General features: G+C 35.6%; 1 protein-coding gene and 1 long non-coding RNA gene across 2 annotated transcripts in view; one reads left to right on the forward strand and one right to left on the reverse strand.

Moving 5' to 3' along the window:
• LOC141394801 (protein eyes shut-like) overlaps window positions 1-25,213 on the forward strand; it is a 423,861-nt gene that overhangs the window by 142,331 nt on the left and 256,317 nt on the right.
• LOC141394803 (uncharacterized) overlaps window positions 1-25,213 on the reverse strand; it is a 340,204-nt gene that overhangs the window by 77,174 nt on the left and 237,817 nt on the right. The window lies entirely within an intron of this gene.

The raw sequence follows: 25,213 nt of genomic DNA on the forward strand, positions 1-25,213 counted from the left end.
ATAGGCCAAAATATCCAAAAAACGTCAAGTCAAAATCGGGAGGTTCGATTTTCACCGTCCCTTGGACTTTTCTTGCTCAGTTCAATCCCACGAATCAGAAACGCGAAGGGCCATTAAGGTTTTTTTCCCCACACAAATCGCCCCGGCCTAGTGTCCAAACATTGGCTTTAACACGAAAATAGTCCGATACTATATCCCACAAACAAAAACTATCGCAGAAGTGACTTAAGCGTATCGCCTAGGCGATGACAACAGTCGCGGAAGTCACCCTGAAGTGACCTCAGTTGTGAATAAAAGAACCACGCCCGCGTCACTTCTTGGAAGTCACCTAGACGACACTTCTAGAAGATCATTTCCGCGAGAGTTCTTGGAAATAATAAAAAAATAATTTTTTCTATTTATTTTTTATGTTTCGATTTTATTTTTTTAATTATTTATTTTTTTGTTAAATTTTGCCATTCTAAAAATGTGTTTTTGTTTTGTGGTCTGGCTTGGGAATCGAACCCGGACCGAGCAAGCTTACCACTCCACCACCGAGTCATATAATCATCAGATAGAAAAAATGTCCCATATTTGTTCAAATGTGTTGATTTCTTAAATAAATGTAAACAATCGCCTTTAAGTGACTCAGGTGTCACTTAGAAGTGTCTGCACACGCGATAAAAGATAATCATAATATTGTTACAGGCATTGTTTTTTCATCTTCCTTGGCGTGTCTCCGGAGTAACGTCTTAGGCGAGCGAGTGAGAAACTCACTTCAAAATGCTGGCAGGGATTTGCACATGAGTAGATCGGGGGCCACCGTGGTGCAATGGTTAGCACGTCCGCCTTGCACTCAGAAGGTCTGCGGTTCGAATCCCAGGCCAAGCAACATCAAATTTTCAACGGTGGCAAAACTCCCCCTCAGTAATGCTGGCGACATTTCCTGAGTATTTAAGCCTTGAAAAACTTCTCTACAAGTGGTGTCGTAAGACACGCCGTTCGGACTCGGCAATAAAAAGTAGGTCCCATATCATTGAGCTAATATGAATCGGCGTGCACTCATTGATATGAGAGAAGTCTCCCTTGTCCCATCTGGGATGTTTGTGGAACAATTATAGATCGGACCTCTAAGACACTGGAAGAGAAACAATATCGGATTCTGGTTTTTCTGTTTGGGGGACATCAACGTGATCTTGTATATGACAAGACAATACTATCACGTACATACATAGCACAACAACACATAATATGGCTACCCCTCACTAAACTGCAGTCAAACTGAACAGACATTCAATAAGCAGCAGTCACTGCATTACATCCCCTCAACCTTAGTGAAGTAGTATGTAACACAATGGAAAACTCGATTCCAGTGTAAATTTACCATAGTCGTTGTTAGCGCTTACGGCAACCAATTCTCATTCACTTTATACTCTAAGCCACTAAAGTATTTCAGAAATGGTTGAGGACGGGGAGCTTACTACTTCAGGGGGGTTAGCTACACGGGTTGGAAAAAAGACTGTTCTAAAATCCACCAACTTACACTCCGGTGTTAAAGCGTTGGGAATAGTTTTTGAGGGCTACCCATTAAGTTGTGGTGGCTAATACATACACAGGGCTTTCGAGCCAGCTGTTCCACAGCGCCTTCGTGTCAGCTGTTCCACTAGGCCTTCGGGTCAACAGTTCCTCAGGGCCTTCGGGTCAGCTGTTTCACTAGGCCTTCGGGTCAGCTGATTCGTAGTTAGAAACCAGTAGCGCATGGTAGAAATTAGACTAACTAGACTAATACCCGAACCCGTCGCACAGTGTCACGACCGTGGCCAAAAATGGTCAAAATCAAGTACTTCGGAATACAAATTTATTGATGAGAATATAAAGTAAACATTTCAATTTGAAGGAATTTTAATTATGGTATTGATTAGTCAAGTAGTTTTGTCCATGTGAAGGTTCAAATCCGATAATTGTTGGAACTGTGTATTTTTGTCATTATTTTACTTAAATTAATAACTTGTATTATGCTCCAAAATTTTAATATTTAAAGTAATTTATCGTTCTAAAATAAATTCTTATGATTGCTTTGAATGTAATAAACATAGATTTAATTTTGTTTGGGAGTAAATAGTGATCATATGGTGTTTGCAGCTACCCAAGTCTGTGGTACATACTTAGCAAATCGATTTTGTGAACCAAATTTTAAAATTAGTGGAGTGGCGAAAAATTGTATAAAAGTGTATATCGATATTATTTGCTGTTTGAGTTGTTAAATATGAGTCCTTCAAACCTATAAAGGTTCCAGCTGCAGAGGTTTGCTGACGAACATGTGATTTCTCTTTTTCAGAGACCACCTCACTCAGGGGTTACCCCCTTTTTTAGCAAAGCCTTTTGCGGTGTTGGCTACAGCGTGAAAACGAATGAACCGATAATCATATGTATTTGTGGGCTTACTAAGTACCTAATAGTCTTGCTTTAAAACGAGAGACTTTTACATATATCAATTTTGTAAAAAAAATGGTGAACAGCGAAATTCAAAATTCGATTTTTTACAAAAAATGGACCGTTTTTTGACCGTTAATGGTCAAAAATGTTTTTAGAGGAAATTTCTCATATATATATATATATATATATATATATATATATATATATAGACAAGAGTTTGATGTATTCAATAAGCTGACAAAAAATATGAAGTCTAAACACCAAATTTCAGTAATTTTGGGTGTATATTGAGGCCACAACATTCAAAGTACCGAAAATTAGGAGACATGGTTCTATGGGGGCTATAGGAAGACGAGGACCTGTACCGACAGATTTCTGGTAGAACGTTATAAGCCCCAAACGAAGACTTAATACAAATTTTCAGTCATTGCAGTGTGATAATCAGACTAAAACTTCCAAAATACCGAAAATAGGGAGGTACCGTCCTATGGGGGGCTATATGAAGGCGTGGACCTATGCAAACAAATTTCAAGGTGAAAGTATTATACCCCCCACGAAGACTAAATACCAAATTTCAGCAATTTCGGTGTAATAATGAAGCTAAAAGCTTCAAAATACCGAAAATCGGGAGGTACAGTTCTATGGGGGCTATATCAAAACGTGGATCTACACCCATAATTCTCTGTTGGAATGTTTTATACCTCTGCCGAAGACTAAACACCAAATTTCAGTCATTGTGACTAACATTTACAAAATACTAAAAATCGGGGCTATAAAAAACGTGGACCGACTATCCCAGTTTTTTGTCCTGGAGATTGTAAGTCAATAATAAGTACGTGTACCAAAATTGATGAACCTACGATAACTACTTCTATTTTTGGCCACAGTTAATAAGAACTCGCGACATATTGCGACGGTAAAAGTTTTTTCAGGGACAAGTCCATACTTCTTGAGAAAACAGCCAGAAAGGTGTAAAAAAACTCCTATGGCACCATATGTAATGACTGGAGAGCACGATTCCTCTCGAACTGATCAACAGATTTGGCCTAAAATTTGGCCTGCGTCATATTTTGTCCAAACTTAGATTCATTTCGAAAATGGGCAATACCTGTCCACAACTTCAGGTACTTCCCCCTAATATTTAAAAAAATTTCACTAAAATGGATCTCTTGAACGGGGCAGCCAATTTGGTCCAAATTTTGGATATCCTAATATTTTGTCCAAATTTAGTTTACTTCTAAAACTTCTAACAAATCAAGAAACTTCTTGACCAAAAATTATGGACGTATGCTATACCCCTCATATAACGGTACCATCCGATTTGGGGTATTTTGTCGATTTAGGCACATTTTTAGGCCGAATTGGCATTTAAGAGTCGAAGTGATCAAAAAACGTCTTTCTCCAACAAATATTATGGACATAGGGCCACATTTGGGAATAGCCCCATTAGAACGGCACCACCCGATGTCAGATATTTTAAAGCTTTTAGCTATAATTTAAGACCGAATTAGCTATAATTTGGCACATAAAGTTCCCAGTGATCAAAAAACTGGTCCACCAAAAATGTGGTCATAGTTTTGTGGACATGTTTTGGTATAGCTTCAGGCATTTTCAAATCTTATCTAGTTTTTCAATCCTAATTTGGCTGTATGGCTTATGGCTTCCCAGTGGTCAAAAGACTTTTCCACTACAAATTGTGGACATAGATCCAGGTTTCGGTATAGCCCCATATAACGGTACTGAACTACCCATAATTTGACATTTGACGTCCCTGCAGTCATGAAACTTCTCTACCAAAAGATTCATGTTTTGGTATATGACCCATATAACAGTATTTCCCTAGTTTAGGTATGTTGCCGATTTTGTCCACATTTTTGACCGAACTATGTTATATGTTACTTGACATTTAAGGTTCTCATTGGTCACAAAACGTTTCCGTCAAAAATTGCCAACAAAGGTCCATGTTTTGTTGAGGTTACCTCCAGATTTTCGGTATTTTGAGGGTTTTAGCTAAGTTTTTGAGTGAATTTTCCCGTTATTTGACATTTGGGGTTCCCCGTATTCACGAAATTTCTCCAAATTGTCAACATAGATCCATGTTTTTGTATAGGCCCCATAAACGGTACCTCCCGATTTTAGGTAATTTGAGGGTTTTCGCTAAATTTTTTGCCGAAATAGGGGTAATTTGACATTTAAGGTTCCCAGTGTTCACAAAACTTCTTCACTAAAAATTGTCAACCTAGGTCCATGTTTTGATATAGCCCTTATATAACGGTACCACCCGATTTTCGCTATTTTTAGGGTTTTAGGCATATTTTTGCCCGAAATACATGCAATTTGACTTTTGAGGTTCTACATCAAAAATTGACATCATATGTAAATGGTACCTTTTCTTGAACCAACTACCTGTTATATAACATTTAAGGTTTCCAGTGCTCAAAAAACTTATACACCCAAAATGTTCTCTATATAGCGGTACCTCCCGATTTTAGGTATTTTGAGGATTTCAGCACAGTTTACGACTGAACTACCCTAATTTGACAGTTGAGGTACCATGCAGTCACCAAACTTCTTTACAAAAAAAATTGTCAACATAGGTCTATGTTTTGGTATAGCCTCCATATAACGGTACCTCCCGATTTTAGGTATTTTGAGGAGTTTAATTAATTATTTGATATAACTCCTACCTTTTATTTGGTATCTATTTGAGGTTCATTGCAGTTACAAAAATTATCCAACAAAAATTGCCAACGTATGTCACGGTGAGCCTTAACTAATTTTAAATGGAAGGTGCTTACACCTCGGAAGTTTTTGCTGATTCTGAAACTACAATGCTCATAGATGAGAAATATCATGAAGCAAAAAAAAATCGCCGGAGGGATTTTAAAATAAATCGCGATTTAAGTTCACAGTTTTAGGGGTTCTTTAGGTTTTCACGATTTTTCTTCGAAACCGCTAGTTCTATGTAAATGGCACTAAAGCAAATGTTGTAGCAGAGAAAATTCTCCACTAGATTGGTCTTTATGATATTTTCGTATATTTTACCGTTTTTACGATATGGAAGTTCAAATTGGGACAATGCACTGACTGTATCGCCCCCTTATAAAACAATGTCATTACTGCAATTTCCCAAATAAAACTTATATATCTTGAAAATGGTACAACCTAGGAAAAAATAAGTCATCCAGTCTTGTAGAGAATTTTCACAGCTTCAACATTTTCTTTAGTCCCATTTTCATATGACTTGCGGTTTCCAAGCAAAATCTTGAAGACTTTAGATAAAAACCTAAATTTGAACTGAACCTCTATATCTCAAAAATGGTAAAACCTAAGAAACAACCATAAGGTCAGTCTTATAGAGAATTATCACAGCTACAACATTTTCTTTAGGCCCTTTTACATAGGACTCGCGGTTTCCAAGCAAAATCGTGAAAACCTAAAAAAACCCTAAAATTGTGTATTTTGGCCGCGATTTATTTAAAAATCCCTCCGGCGATTTTTTCTGTTTTATTTATTTTTCATATCAATGAACATTGCTGTTTCAGAACCCGCGAAATCTTCCCATGTGTAAGCGGTTTTCATCAAAAGTTGGTTAAAGCGCACTGAGCATGATATTGTTTTATAAGGAGGCGATACAGTCAGTGCATTGTCTCAATTTGAACTTCTATATCTCAAAAACGATAAAACCTACGAAAATATCATGAAGAGCAATCTTGTGGAAAATTTTCACGGCTACAACATTTGCTTTAGTGCCATTTACATAGAACTAGCGGTTTCCAAGCAAAATCGTGAAAACCTAAAGAACCCCTAAAAATGTGAACTTAAATCGCGATTTATTTTAAAATTCCTCCGGCGATTTTTTTGTTTCATGATATTTCTCATCTATGAGCATTGTAGTTTCAGAACCACAAAAACTTCCGAGGTGTAAGCACCTTCCATTTAAAATTAGTTAAGGCTCACCGTGATGTTTATGTTTTGGTATAGCATAGGTACCGCGCGATTTCCGGTAGTTTGTGGATTTTAGCTACCGAACTCCCTGTTAATTGACATTTGAGATTCCCCGTGGTCACAAAACTTCATCACCAAAAATGTTCAACATAGGTCCATTTCTTGTTATAGTCCCCATATAACGGTACTTCCCGATTTTATGTATTTTCAGGATTTCAGCTACCGAACTTCTATTTGACATTTGAGGTCCCCAGTGATTACGCCAAAATTTTTCTACATAGGTCCATGTTTTGGTATAGCTGTACCCCGATTTTGGGTATTTTTAGGAATTTGCCTACAGTTTTTACCTAAATAGCTGTAATTTGACCTCTACATAAAAAATGTTCAACATAGGCCCATAGCCACAGAAATAAACTGGTAAAATTTTATATTCGAGTGGATAATATGTTCAAGATATTTCTATTGGAAGATTAAATTTTTCGACATGTGGGTCAATATCGGTTCCGCAACACTTGGTGGGAGTTATACATAGCTACCAAATGTGGCCCACAATTTAAATTAGAAAATAACCTGGATAATTCGGGTTCATGTTAAATTGGGACCATTGCTTATTGCCATATTTCCCCTTATTAATCCATGTTATGCCTATTACATCAAAAGCGTTATGACATTTAAATATAGATTGAATTCCAACTTTTGACCCTTAATTTCAACATCAATTTTGCCTTTATCTAGTTTGACATTGTGAAATATGCGACTGCACAATAAAAAAAAGATTTGTTTGTGAATAGCAAAATTTCGCATTAAATCTATTTTTATTTTTGCTTTTCGTTTTTCCTAGAATTTATGTAGATTTATGCTCATATCTTTTTGATTTTTTAACGCGAGGTATTCACACTCGAATGCATTTCGAGCAGATTGTTTTTTAGCATTACTTTTTGCCGTATTATTGCGATAAGAGGGATAGATGAGAGCACTACGCAATCAATTGCATTGCAAATGGGAAATGAAACTAAATTATGAATTTCGTTTTTTTTTCTAGTTCTCATTTAAATGGAAATATGTGACGATAAATATCTTATAGTTAAATTTGTACTTAATATTGATTTAGGTTAGGTGAGGAAATTTTAAACAGAAAGGTAGTAAGTTCTAAACAGCGTCATAATTAAATAAATAAATAATTATTCAAACATCGGAAAAGTATGACTCCAAGAACAATAAATCCAAAACATGGCTACAGAATAAGAAGCCAAATCATTACATCAAAATGTTTCTTACGACTTCATAATCATTCCAAATTTCTTGTACGTAGTGCTGAACTTTTACATCATTTATGCAGGATGTAAATATGAGCAGATTTTTGCTTTTTTGTTTTTTGCATTTTGTTCTCTTTCATGATTTTTATTTTTTCCTATGAATGGTTGCCTAGAAGCGTTTTTGATTACAAACGGGAAACCAAAACGAACTACATAAATTTGTACGAGCAAACAGTTTTTTTGTTATATTTTACTATTTTTCTTCTTTTTTCATTGCAATTTCGTTATTGTTACAGATTGCAATTTGAATTTATGCTTATTGTTGCTAAAGTTATTTCCATATTGTCTGTCTGTCTGTAGGTCAAAGTTTTGCGTTGCACATTACATTTGGCATGGCATGTGAGATAAAGAGTGTTATTTGTTGAATTTAAATTGAAACTAAGGAGTTTGAAAATTAAATTACATAGAATAATTCAAACAAAAATTTAAAAAAAAAACGTTTTTAGACCCTCCACCATAAAGTATTCCGAACTAAAATAGAATAATTAGTTTCCTTTCCTGTCTACAATTTTAGGTGGAGAAGTTTTTCAACCACGCATACCCCAAAGGCCTAAATTAGGTCAGAAAATGAATCCGGTTCTGGGTCTATCTCCAATTCTAGAAATTTGGCTGCTTCGATGGGTTGTAGCCACAAAGCGCAGTTCCAGTGTGCCGTGCAGGCCTGTGCCGCATGCTGGTCAGATGTTTTGCACGCAGTCATCGATCCTTCCTCTACAGGGTTTTAGACGGCTGCCCCATCCCGAGCGTAATTGAGCCAAAATTACCCTGGTTTGTCGTGGCAGCTGACTCTCCTCAGCTGTGATAAATGAGGAATGTTTTCCGATCACTGCATTCTCACGGCAGTTATTAATGACATCATGCAGTCGCAGAAGGATTTCTATTCAAACCTGCTTCACAGGCTTATTGATCTAAGGTTTACTCTTGTGACGTTGCAGTCTCTTTCAAGATCATGAAGATCCCTCCTGAAATCTTTTCATTTCAGATTTCAAATCCATCATCACCGAACTTAAGAAAAAGGGGAGTTTTTTCGGTCTCATAGCATTCTATTTTTTCCCCTTCCACTTTTATATTTTTAAGGTGAAACCCTTATTCGACCAAAATCATTTAGGAAAATGCTCCCAACTATTCTTCATGTCCTGTGGAAGATTTTTTATTCATTTCACAAAAAACTGAAATAAAAAAGAAATGATAACTTCCGGCACATAAAAGAATAATGTGTTACAAGAAATAGAATATGGGCTGTCACTATTTTTGGGTTGTTCTGCTACCGGAATCATAGTTCATAGTTACACACATATTGGTGGGATTGGGTTACAAATGAAAAGAGCAGCAGGCGATTCAACATCAGTTTCCACATGACAAATGAATGTGGGTGAGTGGGGCTGCAAAGCTATTGAAATATACACTGGTATCATTTTTTTACATACACTTCTAACCATCTAAACATTCAAGAACAGGGAAATTAAATAAATATCTTCTCAACATTATGTTCGTGCATATGAAAAATGGTGAGATAATAGGGTGTAATGGAAAACTACTATATAAAGAAGAGCAAATTTCTTTTATTCGAAAAAATATAAAAATATTCAAATGATCCACCATATGAAGAAGGATTAATTATCGTCTACCCGAAGAAATCCATGGTTCTCTTAAAAATCATCATGCCATTTTCTACACAATAGTGTGTGGAAGTTCGATTTTCTGCGAAATGTGCTTCCGAGGCAGGACGCCCTGGAGGATGAGGCAATGAATGAAGAAATGGATCATTCTCTCACATCCCTAACCACCAAGAGTAGTAAGATCCGGGAGAAAGAAGGGACAAGCACGGTTAAGAAGAGTTGTGAATCATTGCTCCAAGTTTGTGGATAAATCCCCATGAGAAATCTCACAGGATGAACTCCGGTAAATAAGGTTGAAGCTTCGATTTTTGAAGTACCCTCACATTGAAAAGCGTTCCATACAAATGGAACGGATTAAGCTCCTCTTTAAAAAAAAAATCCAATGCCTGTTGAGCCTTAGAAAAATATTCTTTAAATAAGCCCAGGTCTGTTGGGCCTTAGAAAAATATTCTTTAAATAATCCAAGGTCTATTGGAACCTAGAAAAATATTCTTTAAATAATCCAAGGTCTGTTGGACCGTAGGAAAATATTCTTTAAATAATCCAAGGTGTGTTAGGCATTAGAAAAAGGTTTGTTGGTCTGTTGGGTATTAGAAAATATTCATTACATAAGCCAAGGTCTGTTGGGCCGTAGGAAAAAATTCTTTAAATAATCCAAGACCTGTTGGGCCTTAGAAAAATATTCTTTAAATAAACCAATGTGTGTTAGGTCTTAGAAAAATACGCTTTAAATAATCCTGGGTCTGTTGGGCTTTAGAAAACTATTCTTTAAATAATCCAAGGTCTATTGGGCCTCGGAAATTGATTCTTTAAATAATTTAAGGTCTGTTAGGCCTAAGAAAAATATGCTTTAAATAATCCAAGGACTGTTGGGTGTTGGAAAACTATTTAAATAATCCAAGGTCTGCTGGGCCTCAGAAAAATACTCGTTAAATAATTTAAGGTCTATTAGAATCTATAAAATATTCTTTAAATAACACAAGGTCTGTTGGACCGTAAATAATCCAAGGACTGTTGGGCCTTAGAAAAATATTCTTTAAATAAACCAAGGTCTGTTAGGCCTTAGAAAAATACTCTTTAAATAAGCCAGGGTCTGTTGGACCGGAGAAAAATATTCTTTAAATAATCCAAGGTCTATTGGGCATTAGTAACCTATTCTTTAAATTATTTAAGTAAGGTCTATTGGAACCTAGAAAATATTCTTTAAATAACCCAAGGTCTGTTGGACCGTAGGAAAATATTCTTTAAATAATCCAAGGACTGTTGGGCCTTACAAAAATATTCTTTAAATAAACCATGGTCTGTTGGACCGTAGAAAAATATTCTTTAAATAATTCAAGGTCTGTTGGGCCTTAGAAAAAGGTTTGTTGGTCTGTTGGGGTTTAGAAAATATTCTTTAAATAATCCAAGGTCTGTTGGGCCTTAGAAAAATATTTTTTAAATAATTCAAGGTATGTTGGGCCTTAGAAAAAGGTTTGTTGGGACTTAGAAAATTATTCTTTAAATAAACCAAGGTGTGTTGGGCCTTAGAAAAATATGCTTTTAATAATCCAAGGTCTGTTGGGCATTAGAAAACTATTCTTTAAATAATCCAATGTCTGTTGGGCCTCAGAAAAATATTCTTTAAATAATTTAAGGTCTATTGGAACCTAGAAAATGTTCTTTAATTAACCCAAGGTGTGTTAGACCGTAGGAAAATATTCTTTAAATAATCCAAGGACTGTTGGCCTTAGAAAAAGATTTGTTGGGTCTTAGAAAAATATTCTTTAAATAAACCAAGGTCTGCTAGGCCTTAGACAAATATGCATTAAATAAACCATGGTCTGTTGGGCCTTAGAAAAATATTCTTTAAATAATAATCCAAGGTCTGTTGGGTCTTAGAAAAATATTCTTTAAATAATCCAATGTCTGTTGGGCCGTAGGAAAATATTCTTTAAATAATTTAAGGTCTGTTGGACCGTAGAAAAATATTCTTTAAATAAACCAAGGTGCTGGGCCTTAGAAAAAAATTCTTTAAATAATCCAAAGACTGTTGGAACCTAGCAAAATAGTCTTTACATAATCCAAGGTCTTTTGGGCCTTAGAAAAATATTTTTTAAATAATTCAAGGTCTGTTGGGCCTTAGAAAAATATTCTTTAAATAATTCAAGTTCTGTTGAGCCTTAGAAAAAGTTTGTTGGGCCTTAGAAAAAATTCTTTAAATAAACCAAGGTGTCTAGGTCCTTAGAAAAAGATTCTTTAAATAAGCCAAGGTCTGTTGGGCCTTAGAAAAATATTCTTTAAATAATCCAATGTCTGTCGAGCCTTAGAAATATATTCTTTAAATAATCGAAGGTGTGTTGGGTCTTAGAAAAATATACTTTAAATAATCCAAGGTCTGTTGGGCCGGAGGAAAATATTAATCCAATGTCTGTTGAGCTTTAGAAATATATTCTTTAAATAATCCAAGGTCTATTGGAACCTAGGAAAATATTTTTCAAATAATCCGAGGTCTGTTGACCGTAGGAAAATATTCTTTAAATAAACCAAGGTCTGTTGGACCTTAGAAAAATATTCTTTAATTAAACGAAGGTCTGTTATGCTTAAGCTTTAAATAAACCAAGGTATGTTGGGCCTTAGAAAAATATTCTTTAAATAATCCAAGGTCTATTGGGCCTTAGAAAAATATTCTTTAAATACTCCAATGTCTGTTGGGCCTTAGAAATATATTTAAATAATCGAAAGTGTGTTGGGTCTTAGAAAAATATACTTTAAATAATCCAAGGTCTGTTGGGCCGTAAGAAAATATTAATCCAATGTCTGTTGAGCTTTAGAAATATATTCTTTAAATAATCCAAGGTCTATTGGAACCTAGGAAAATATTTTTCAAATAATCCGAGGTCTGTTGGACCGCAGGAAAATATTCTTTAAATAAACCAAGGTCTGTTGGACCTCAGAAAAATATTCTTTAATTAAACGAACGTCTGTTATGCCTTAGTAAAATATGCTTGGGCCTTAGAAAAATATTCTTTAAATAATCCAAGGTCTATTGGGCCTTAGAAAAATATTCTTTAAATAAACCAAGGTGTGTTGGGCCTAAGAAAAATATTCTTTAAGGAATCCAAGGTCTGTTGGGCTTTAGGAAAATATTCTATGAATAATCGAAGGTCTGTTGGGCCTTAGAAAATTATTCTTTAACTAAACCACGCTCTGCTCGTTCCTAAACTACACCGCAGCCAATCAAGTTAAAAACCCGGTGGTCTCAAGCTGACCGGATCCCTTGAGGACAGCTTGAGACCATTAGCCCTAACGACATGATCTGGTTCCCGCATCGAAGTCTGAAAAACCGAAGGGGCAGGCACAGACGAAGCATCCACCCAAGGCCTTAGCTAGTGTGACAACTCCACCTGTGAATGCTGCTAATGCTGCTGGGGGAATAGAAGGGTGCCGGAGCTTCAAATTTCCAGAAATCTTGCAAACAAATATTTGCAAACTCGGTGGGAATAAAAAATAATTAGAATTACAAATGAAAAAATTCAAATCAAAAATGGAAAAATTCGAAATACAATTTGAATATTTCGAACTATAAATGGAAAAATTGGAATTAAAAAAATTTGCTAAGAGGATGGTGGAACCTTCGTTGAGCAGTCAACCGTCTTCGTACGCAAAGGTAGCCGCTCTCCAGATAATAAATAGAACTCAACCTGAGAAGGCCTGCAAAGGTAGCCCGGGCCAAAAATCTCCAAAACTTTTTGTAAACATTCCTGTCTGAGGTAGCTCATAACTTCAGACGAGGTGGACTTTAGTTGAGGGTATTGAAAGAAATGAGACAGTTGATGAATTGACATAACGAGGCTTCCAGGCCTCTGACTTTCGGGTAGAGGGGTGTGTCACATAACCGCTTTGCTTCTTCCTCAACTTTGTCCCTTCTCTCACTAAGTAAATCGGAATCGCTGTAGGAGCTCAACCTGAGAAGGCCTGCAGCAGTAGCCCGGGATAAACACCTCAAAAACTTTCTGGGAAGTCGTTTAAGGAAGATCATAACTTCGACGAGGTAGACTGTTGTTGAGGGTATTGAGGTAAAAATTAGACAATTGATGAACTGGCAAGATGGGGCTACAAGTCATTTGACCTTCGGGTGGAGGACTGTGTCAAGCTACCGCTTTGCACCTCCCTCAACAAACTCACTAAGCTCTACGCAGTACAAACCATAAGGACGTTGCACCACGTACCTGAGTGTAAGATATCAAATGTGGCCGGCAATCTCAGGGTGTAGATCTGCATTCCTCCTCTCACTTTGCAAATTAGAAATCAGAATCGATGAAGAGCTTATTACTGGTCACCAGTTGGAGAACAACAACATTGAGACTGAAACAATCGAGCACCTTCTCTGCTGGTGTCATAGACTGTCCGTCAAAAGACATAGGCTGTGTGGTATGCATGAGATGGTGTATCTCACTTATTTTTCCACCATGACTTTTTTATGAAGTCCTAATATGAAGACCAGATGGTCTTCTGTATGAGGACAATTTCCTTTAGTCTTCTATATGAAGACCCAATGGTCTTCTATTTGAAGACTCGACGTTCATCTATTTGAAGAGCCAATGGTCTTCTTTACGAATACACAATGATCCTAGTTTTGAAGAACCAATGGTCTTATATATAAAGATCAAACACTTTCTTTATGAGGACCAAATGGTCGTCTATATAAAGCCCCAATGGTCTTCTATATATAGACCCTATGTTCTTCTAAATGAAGACCCCATGGTCGTCCATATGAAGACCCAATAATATCCTATATAAAGACCTAATGGCTTTCTTTATGAAGACCAAATGGTGTTCTGTATGAAGACCCAATGGTCTAATATATGAAGACTAATGGTCTTCCATATGAAGACTCTATGGTATTCTATATGAATACCCAATGGTTTTCTTTATAAAGAACCAATGGTCTTTTATATGAATACCCAATGGTTCTCTATACGAAGACCAAATTGTCTTCTATATGAAAACCCTATGGTCTTCTATATGACGACTCAATGGTATTCTGTACGACGACCCAATGGTAATCTGTAAGAAAAAAAACAGCACGACATTCTGTATAAAGAAAACCACATATATTCTAATAAATAAAAATATGTTATACAAATCCTTTCCTTTTCACCCTAATACCCAAGAAGAAGACAATACCATACATATAAGCATTTCAATTTGTTTTCCCCCAAACCATTTATGGTAATTGAATTCAATTTCATATACAATTTTTTCTCGTTTTCTCAACCAAATAAAGAAAAATGAAAATGAATGAAAAAAATGAACAAAAAATTCCACAGAATCCAAAAGTATTCATGACAAGCAAAAAAAAAAAACCATTGTCACCACACCAATGCCCTTGCCAAAAATACAAAAGTTTATTCTTTTTCTACAACGGAAATTGAAAGCCAAAAATAAAATCAAGAAAAGAAATAAAAGACAAAAAAAACAACCGTCGATGTCATTGTCATTTGTAACAGTCGACTTTTATAAATGACCTAAATCAAGGACGATTTACTAAATGATTAATTATCAAATTTTCGTAAATTTTAGCAAAACAAAAAGTAAAATAAAGAAAGGAGCAAAAAGTGAAATATAACAGACTTTATCAGAGCCAGTGAAAGTTTATTTTTAGGACAATAAAATTGTCGTAATTTGTAATCTTTTTACCTAGACATTTTTGCACAAATTTTGAGACAACGCCATGCCATGGATAGATTTTCAGAAGTTAACTTTTCAAATATCTTTGTAAATGATCTGTGGAATTTTAAGTTAATTAGATAATCTTTTAAAGCCGCCAATGTAAAGTGTCAAGTTGTTACTGTCTAGACCACATAATTTTATTGTTTTTGTTTTGATAATTAGGTAATTATTTAAAGATTTTTTATTGAAACGTTTTAGATGTTAATCGAAAGCCTGACAAGTAATTGGACATTTAAAAAATGAGGAATCGGCTTCCATTTATTGGGAAGCGAAACAAAACTTATTTTTTGGCGTGAGCTCCTAGATGCAAAAAGAGAGAAACAAGCAAATCTTGCAGATTATATGAAGAATATCGAATAGAAACAGTCTTAAAAATAGTAACCCGATGTGACACAAGAGTTATTAGGCACCATGTCATGTTCCAAATTGATTGAAATATTTGTCATATTGTGCAAATCTTAACGTACACATGAGGCGCTCAGCGCCGAAACGGCTTAACCCGCATTTTCAAAAAAAAATCAAACTGACTATGCTGATGGAACCGGAACCTTTTTAAATATAGACTAAAAAGCCCTATTGCATAATATGACCCTGGATTATACTTCATGCTAAAAACTGTTTTTCCTCTACGGAAAGTCCCAAAAAATGTGTATGTCAAAATGGCCTAAACCAAATCAAATACAGTATAGTCTCGATAATCCGGACACCACATGTTTCGGCGATGTCCGGATTATCGAATTGTCGGGTATACCGAGTAGTCACAAAAACACATAATTTTTGTAACTTAAAATTATTTATATCGGACGTTTACTACATAATAACCTGACATATTAGTAAACGAATTCATATTAAGCAAATATCACGGGTTGCGACCATTTTAAGCAGATTTCCTGGCTACCAAATTTATTTCTTAATTTTACTCCTTCAGCGTAATTTAGGTGACATTTCCTATGCATTTTTGTAGTCTATTTTTGTAGTATATTTATTTATAGTTTTTTTTTTCAATGATATAAACTTCGTAGCCGATGTACACATATTGATTTTCAGTGCCCATGTGGACATGAGCCTCTTACGGCTTGAAATATAACTTCAGAATTCAAATGCACTTATCTCATTGTGGTGAAAATATTTTATCCATTTCTATGACATAATAACAATAACAAAAAAGTTGTGGCTTTTCTTAAACTGAGTTCCTCGTATTTTTTATCATATTAACTGTCTTTATCAAGGACACCATTGAACTCCCCAAAGAATGATTTCTTTATTCACGAACATCTCCAACCATATGAGTGCACGACGTGTAACCTATCAGTTTTGTAAATGGCACACTTTAATTTTTAAGTACTTCGCCACCTTTTATATCACCTTACTTTAAGGTTTCTTCATTAAAAAAGTATTCTGGTGTTTTTCTTTGTGAGTTTTCCCCTTTCTTTTCCTTCTCTACTTTCATTTCATTCACAAAAGTTTCTTAGTTTTGGTTCTGGTTCTTGGCATTGTTTACCCTCATTGCACGTTGACAAATTAATCTTTAGTTGTCGCAAAATTCAAACAAAAAGTTGTGTATGTGTGTGTTTTTCTTTTTTCATTTGTTCGTAAAAGGAAAAAAGTGAGAAAAGTTCTTCGGTACAATTGTTGAAGTCATTGTTGTGTAGCAGAAACAAACAATTGTGGGGTTCTTTGTTCTATGGCCTTATGTGGCGACAAATGAAAGAGAAATATTTTCTATGTTCGCTGATTTTTTGTAGTTGTTGGTGTTGCAGTTAAGTAAAATATGTTACTTTTTACGGAGAATATTATATCATTGTGTGAGTAAGATACTTGTAAGGTAAAATACATATAACAAGTGTAAAAACTAGTGGAGCACTTCTATCTGCTCCTCTGCAGTAATGCAACTGCATATAAAATTCTTCCTTGTAATGTTACTGCAGAGCCAGTACAAAACAAAGAAAGTGAAATGAATTATATAGAAGGAAGATGACAGATATCACAAGGGGAATGTCGTTTAAAACTAAGCGAGGCACTCCCCAATTTTATGTATTTTGACGGTATCAGCCACATTTTCCAATCGAATAAGCTATAAATTGGTATAGTGTGTAACCAAAATTAAAAAAAAAATTGAAAAAGTATCAGTCGGTTTTGCCGACAGAGATATACCCTCAGCCTTTATGGATTGAATCTTTAATCTATAGACAATATAGATTCTTATACCGGCTACGCAACCAAAATCCTCTTTCCCAATAATTATGTTAGGGGGTTTTCAGAATTTGTGGCTAAGAACTTGCCGACACAAATATATGTATGTTTGGATTAAAGCTCAAAAGTGTTAAGAAGTTAACTAAAGGAATGTATCGGCATAGTCCATTTTGGAAGTGGATTTTATTTTGGGAGTCATTTCTTTTCGATAGATAGCACGCCCTCCATTAATTTCAGCTGATCACAGTAAAACTTAGAGGTATTGGCCACTATGTCAGGAAGCATGGATTTGTCCACGAAAAACATAATATCGCTGTAAACATTGTAACTACTCCTTGCATCGGTACAATTTCCCAAAGGATCTTCGAACAGATACTAAAGGACTTAAACAAAAATGTTGAAATTTTGTTGGGGAGGTACCCTAAGTAGAAGACAGATATGGACCATTTTCGCAGTTTAACTACATTTGGACAAAATATTAAGAAGTCCAAAGTTTGAAACAAATCTTAGTGATTAATCTTATGAAGGCCAAATTTTGGAGCGAATCGGCTTATCCGTTCGAGAGTTATCGTTACTTAATGTTGTTTTTTTTACAGCTTTCGAGCTATTTTCTCAAGAAGTATGGACTTGCCCCTAAAAAACTTCTACCCTCGTAATGAAGGCAGCTAATACAATAAATATCAACGGTATTCGAGAACAGTTCTTAAACTGCACTTTTCCGAAGTTTTGTGTAGGACGTACACGAAGTAGTGGATATATAGTCAATATTCGAACCTAATCTGTGTCTTGTAGAAATTTCACGATATGCCAAGTATGGACCAAATAGGTAACTGCCTTCGAGAGTTATCATGCGCACAATTTTAGGGGAAAATTTTGAACTTTTGTGGGGAAATTTGGACCGAATCATCTAATCCTTTCGTGCGCTCCAGCTACTATATATGGTGCCATAGGGGTTTTTTACAGTGTTCGGGCAATTTTTACTGTCGTAAAGGAGGACTGGAGTACAACATGTTACAGCAAAAAACATAACGATTCGAGAGGTGGTTGTAAACAGCACTTTTCCGAAATTTTGTGTTAGAAGTACCCGAAGGAGTGGACCGATATAGTCCATATTCGAACCCGATCTACATTTTGTAGAAATATTACGATGTGCAAATTGTGGACTACATCGATTGCTCCCTTCGAGAGTTATGACTCACACCATTTTACAGAAAAATTTTGATCCTTTGTGTGGGAGGTACCCGAAGAAATGGACCGATAGGGTCCAACTTTTAAACTATGCTCCTGCAAAATATTACGAAGTGGAAAATTTGGTTCGAATCGGTTAATCCGTTCGAGTTATCGGACTGACAGACAGACCGACGTACGGACATGACTAAACCGACTCCAAATTGTCTGAAACGAATTTCGTCCAAACACACTTTGAGTTTAAAACCGTTATTTCCATGAGTCACATTTTTGGCCGTATCAAAGTGTAGCCTAAAGGCTGAGGGTATAAAACCATGCAAAAAACTCTCAATATACAGTGGATCCAAGCGAAAGTCGTACACCTAATGAAATTTATTTAATTGACTTATATCTCCGACACAAAAAGCGATATGAAGAAAGTATTTACGCAGCTTTTAGTACATTTAGACGACAATTTAAAAACACGATATAAGAAAATTATCAACCCCGTTTACATTGTTAAAGAATTCAATTAGCAAAAATACTATGAATTTTAGCACCAACCAAAAGTCGTACAGCAATTATAAAGACAAAGTAGTTGTTAATATAACACTGTGCAACACGAAAATTATTAACCATATTCTGACACCGCATTGAGATAGAACACCAAAAATGAGAAGACACGTGTCTCGCCGTTTTTCCCTATCTCATCAACTTTCGCGGTTATAGGCCTCCAAAGGTTTGAGGCTTTGATGTAAAAAGGGTCATTTAGTCGGGACTATATCTTCCAAACCGTTAGGAAATTTGAATTTATCTCAGAGGCAAAGTTGTAGCTCTTGTCTTAAAGCACAAAAATTGTGAACACATATAACCCATCAAACTTCATCTACAAGGTCAAAATCGCCATGGTCAGATTTCTTTTAAAATTTTTCTCAAGTTTTGTTATACAGCTATCAAACCGATCAAATTTGAATCAAACAGCCAACTACAAAAATGTACCCTACATCTCAATAAACATCTTTCTAGAATATACGAACTCTGTAGAAACGGATCTTAATGGTCAAAATAGCAAAACAATTGCGATTTTTATCCTCTTTTCTCGGTTTCGGCTCCATAGATATTAAACCGTTCAAAATTCAAGAAAACAATCAACCACAATAGTGTAGCAAAGGCTTCAATAAACAACTTTCTGGAATATGCGAAATGTCTATGAATGGTTCTTAATGGTAAAAATAGAAAAAATCTTTGGAAAATATCAAATTTTTATATTTGTTCTCCGACTCTGGTCCAAAGATAGGCAACCGCCCAAAAATTAAGGATACCGCCAACCACAAAAATGTACATAAGATTTCAATAAACAACTTTTTAGAACATATGAAGATTCTAGGAATGATTTGTAGGGCTGAAATTCACGAACAATTAAATTTTTTTAACATTCCCCCTGCTCAGGTTTGGAAATAACAAACTGTTAAAAACACAAGGAAATTTGAAAGGTTTGTTATTTACGGACCTGAGCCGGAAAGAATGATCTAAAATAATCGAATTTTGAGCTTGAAGAATCGTTCCTAGAATCTTCATTTGTCCTAGAAACTTGTTTGTTGAAATCTAAGGTACATTTTTGTAGTTGACTGTATCCTTAATTTTTGGGCGGTTGCGTATCTTTAGAGCAGAGTCGGAGAAAAAAAGTATAAAAATTGGATATTTTCAAAAGATTTTTGCTATGTTTACCATTAAGAACCGTTCATAGACATTTCGCATATTCCAGAAAGTTGTTTATTGAAGCCTTTTCTACACTATTGTGGTTGATTGTTTTCTTGAATTTTGAACGGTTTAATATCTATGGAGCAGAATCCTAGAAAAGAGGATAAAAATCGCAATTGTTTTGCTATTTTGACCATTAAGATCCGTTTCTACAGAGTTCGTATATTCTAGAAAGATGTTTACTGAGATCTGGGGTACATTTTTGTAGTTGGCTGTTTGCTTCAAATTTGATCGGTTTGATAGCTGTATAACAAAACTTGAGAAAAATTTTAAAAGAAATTTGACCATGGTGATTTTGACCTTGTAGATGAAGTTTGATGGGTTATATGTGTTCACAATTTTTGTTCTTTAAGACAAGAGCTACAACTTTGCCTCTCAGATAAATTCAAATATCCTAACGGTTTGGAAGATATAGCCCTGACTAAATGACCCTATTTACATCAAAGCCTCCAACCTTTGGAGGACTATAACCGCAAAAGTTGATGAGATAGGAAAAAACGGTGAGACACGTGTCTTCTCATTTTTGGTGTTCTATCACACTGTGGAGTCAGAATATGGTTAATAAAACATGACTCAAAAAATTACACACAGTGTAATTAATCCTAATACATGTTTTTATTTTTTATTAAATCCTACGATCGATTAAGCGTAACATCGGTACTTCTTTACAATCGATAGGGTCAATTCTGGAATTTTAAATCATATTAAATGGGACAGAAGAGTAAAAAATTATTTTTATGAAACCAAATGACAAAATAATTAACTCAACTTTACAAAAACAGTGTTTTCGATTTAGGAAATATCGAAAATTAAAACCACAACATATCCCAGTCCAAACACGGTAGTTATATTATAACTATATAATGTAATGGGCTTTAACGAGTACTAAATGTGTTGCAAACATTTTCTTGGGAAGCCTGTGCTCTTCCCGGAAATGGTCCGATCCCTTCGCTCATATGTTTTTCGAGACCCACACTTCTAACTTTTTCTAATAAACGCTATAACTGCACTATGGACTCTAAATATTGTTAAATCCAAAACATAAATATCAAGAAATTTGCATAATTTCCTAAGTTTCCGACTCTTGAACCCATGCTCATGCCCCTCCCCTAGACCCGCCACTCACCCGACTAAGTACGTATGACTGATACCAGTTTTAAATTTTACTCACTTTTAAACTTCCCAAAACAACAACAAAAATAATTTGAATCATATTAAAAATGATATTTTACAAAATTTTGAAGATCTTTTCATTTCGCTCAGCTGCATATGTTTTGACCATTAAATTTTAAGGCGTTTTATGTAAATTTAAATTTTTTCATAATTCTAGTTGGATATCGTATTAAAACTTTTTACTTCCCTATACTTGAAGCATTGAACTATAAATAACTCCAAAAAAATACCTAAATTTTCTTTCAAAAAATATTTTCTAGAAAACTTTCTAAAACGTACAATTTTGTTGCAAATTTATTGGCCACCACTTTGTATCCTCAAAATGTGTGCAACAGAGTTATTCGGGATCAAAGGCCAATGTTAATAGGCTACGCAAATTTGCGGAAAGAGTATTATAAGATGGTTTTGGCTCCGCAGTTTGTAGCACATCGAAATAATGGTCGTTGACCCACCTTTATATACCAAAAACCAGTAAGGAAAGGATCAAAGTCGGGCGGGGCCGACTATATGATACCCTACACCACTGTGAATATGTAAAATATAAATCGGAGCTATATCCAGATCTAAACCGATTTTGATATAATTTGGCACATTTATTTCCAGACCGAATTCAGTCACACATTCCAAATATCATTGAAATCCGACTTATATAGCGTGTTTGGAGCAGCAAATACGCGAAATCGGCCGAAAATATATATGGGTGCTATATCCAAATCTGAACCGATTTCGATATAATTTGGCACATTTATTTCTAGACTGAATTCAGTCACACATTCGAAATTTCATCGAAATCGGAAATATATAGCGTGTTTGGTACAGAAAATACGTGAAATCGGCCGAAAATATATATGGGAGCTATGTCCAAATCTGAACCGATTTCTATATAATTTGGCACACTTATTTCTATACCAAATTCAGTCAAACATTCCAAATTTCATTAAAATCGGACGTATATAGCGTGATTGGTACATCGCATACGTGAAATCGGGCGAACATATATATGGGAGCTATATCCAAATCTGAACCGATTTCGATATAATTTGGCACATTTATTTTTAGACCAAATTCAGTCACACATTCCAAATTTCATCGAAATCGGACATATATAGCGTGTGTGTTACAGAAAATACGTGAAATCGGCCGAAAATATATATGGGGGCTATACCAAAACTTGGACCGATATAGCCCATCTTCGAACTTGATCTTCCGACGGCTAAAAAAATAGTATTCCCCAATTTTCAGCGAAATCGGTCAACAAATGCGACCTGTATGTTGCGAACGGACGGACGGACGGACGGACATGCATAAATCGACTCAGAAAGTGATTCTATGTATATCCCTAGAAGGAACTATGGGTCTATCTCGCTTCCTTTTGTATGTTACATACAAATGCACTAACACATAATACCCCTTACCACATAGTGGTGTAGGGTATAAAAAGAAGAGATAATTGTCTGTAAGTGGAACTTTTGCAGTTATGGGCTTTCAAAGATTAGGGTCCTAGATGTCAAAAGGGATAATTTTGCATCCTGGGGCGAAGATGTAGAAGAAGTTTATTGATTTTTTAGTTAGTTTTTTTTTCATTGAATTTTGAACAGTTTGGCATATCAAGACAAAACCCCACATAAAAACAAGTGAGTAAAGGCTATAGTCGGGACGGGGACCATGTGATACCCTACACCACTAACCCTGTGTACTGGTAAACATTTATTTTAGAAAATATAATCTGAATACCACCAAACATAATATGCCTTTCTCTCTGGAACCCCCATAAGCAACCAAAATTTCGTGACCATCCGAACAAAATTGAAGAATTGTATGCATTACCGACTAATGTGGTTTCTCCCTTGTTTGACCATTTTCGCCAACCTACTTTACACCAATGTAAAGGTAATATTATCTTCTTCCATTAACAGGCTTTGCCGATGGAATACCCCTACTAGAAGCCGATATATTCACAAAGAATAAAACTTTGAATTTGTCTCCACATGAGTTTTTACCCATTATCTGTCTATCACAATCAATATGCTTCTTCCTGTGTGGGGCTCCCATCTATCCCCAAAATGTTGTGACTATCCGATCAAAATTCCAACCTGTAGCGTGGTTACAAAAAGTGGATATATTACTAAATTTTGCAGTATCTCGGTTGTTTGCCCACTTACGCCAACATACTTTGCATCAATATAAAGGACATCTTTTCTTCTTCCATGGACGGGCTTCCTTTTGGAATACTCCTACCAGAAGCGGAGATATTAGGAAAAAAACGTTGACTTTTCTCCACATAAGATTTTTGCTTATTCCGACTCCTTAATATTATCCGACTATCACCAAACTTAATAGGCTTCTTCCTCTGAAGGACCCGCATCAACTGCCAAAAAATTCGTGACGATCCAATCAAAATTGCGACCTGTAGCGTGATTACAAAAAATTGCGATATCTCTGCTGTTTGACCACCTACGACAACCTACTTTACATCGTTGTAAAGGTGATATTTTCTACTTTCCTTGCCAGGTTTTGATATACCTCTTAAAGAAACAGAGATATTGGCTTTGAAGTTAAACGTTGACCTTTCTCCAAATAAGTTTTTGCCCTTTCCTACCCCTGAATATTATCCGACCATCATCAAAATCAATAGGCTTCTTCCTCTGTGGGACCCCCATTAACCCCCAAAATTTCGTGATAAACCGATCAAAATTGCGACCTGTAACGTGATTACAAGGTGTAGATGGACAGACGGACAGATCGACTCAGCTCGTCGAGACATTAATTTTGGTATATATAAGTATGGGTCTATTATTATTTCGATGCGTTACAAACTTTTTGGCCAAAACCAACTTATAATACCCTCCCCACATAGCACAGTGGATCCACTTGTATGGAGAAAGTGGCCAAAAATATTTAGCGTCTAAAAATCAAGCCAATGCGCCGGTTACAGCTTTGTGCTGCTACGAAGAGTGTTTTAAGAAACCACGAGCGTAACATTCACCCCTCCTTTCCCCTCTGGTGGGGGTATACGGTAAGAATTGTTTTATGCTGTTAATACAAAATGATATGAACAAAGGTTCCGATTATCTTATGATGCAAAAATAGGCTTGGGAAAACAAAACAATCTCCAAAACAACATAAAATCCAACCAATTTAGCAGATTTAAAAAAATCTAAATTTTTGTCTGAAAATTGGTACAATTTTTAATATTGATCTTATAGCGTTCTTTCTGGAAAGCACGTACCGCCAACGTAAGGCAAATTCGGAAGAAGATTTCTTCATTTTGCCACTGATGCCAATTATGTTAATGTACGTGGTCAGATAACAGAGTTATACGCTAATATATCCATAGAAACCCTATTCTATGGCAGCTTTAGTCAGCGTCCCACCATTTGTAGTCTGGCACTAGACTAATTTCAAATCCGCAACCAAACGCATGCTTTATGTCATGACAGCTGTAAAACAATGCGTCGCCAAAGAGAGGTCAAAAAAAACCCCTAAGACAAATGTAGATTTTGTCAAAATAATTATGCCAGGGACTGTATATCAGCCAGTGCATAGACTGTACCCTCTCTATAAAGAGTGCGAACATTCCATGTGCAGATTCGCTGGGGTCCTCAACTGAAGAGCGGTTTGTTTTCCTTATCTTTCGTTTTATACCCTCCACCATAGTATGGAGGGAAATAATAATTTGTGACGCCAGAAAGTATAAATATTCTTGATCAGGATAAAATTCTGTGTCGATGTAGTCATGTACGTCTGTTGTAATCACTGCAGAGTCCCCAATAACTGAGCTAGACGCTATATATTTGCATCCGAGTGTATTTTTTCATAGGCAAATCAAGTTTGTACATGGGCTATATTGTTATACGTTTTATATATGGCCCCCATTTTACGTTACCTTCCGATTTTCGGCAGGAT

The sequence above is a fragment of the Musca autumnalis genome, unplaced genomic scaffold (genome assembly GCF_047663935.1).
Source record: "Musca autumnalis isolate F117 unplaced genomic scaffold, ASM4766393v1 scaffold_2, whole genome shotgun sequence".
In the NCBI taxonomy this organism is placed as follows: Eukaryota; Metazoa; Arthropoda; class Insecta; order Diptera; family Muscidae; genus Musca; species Musca autumnalis.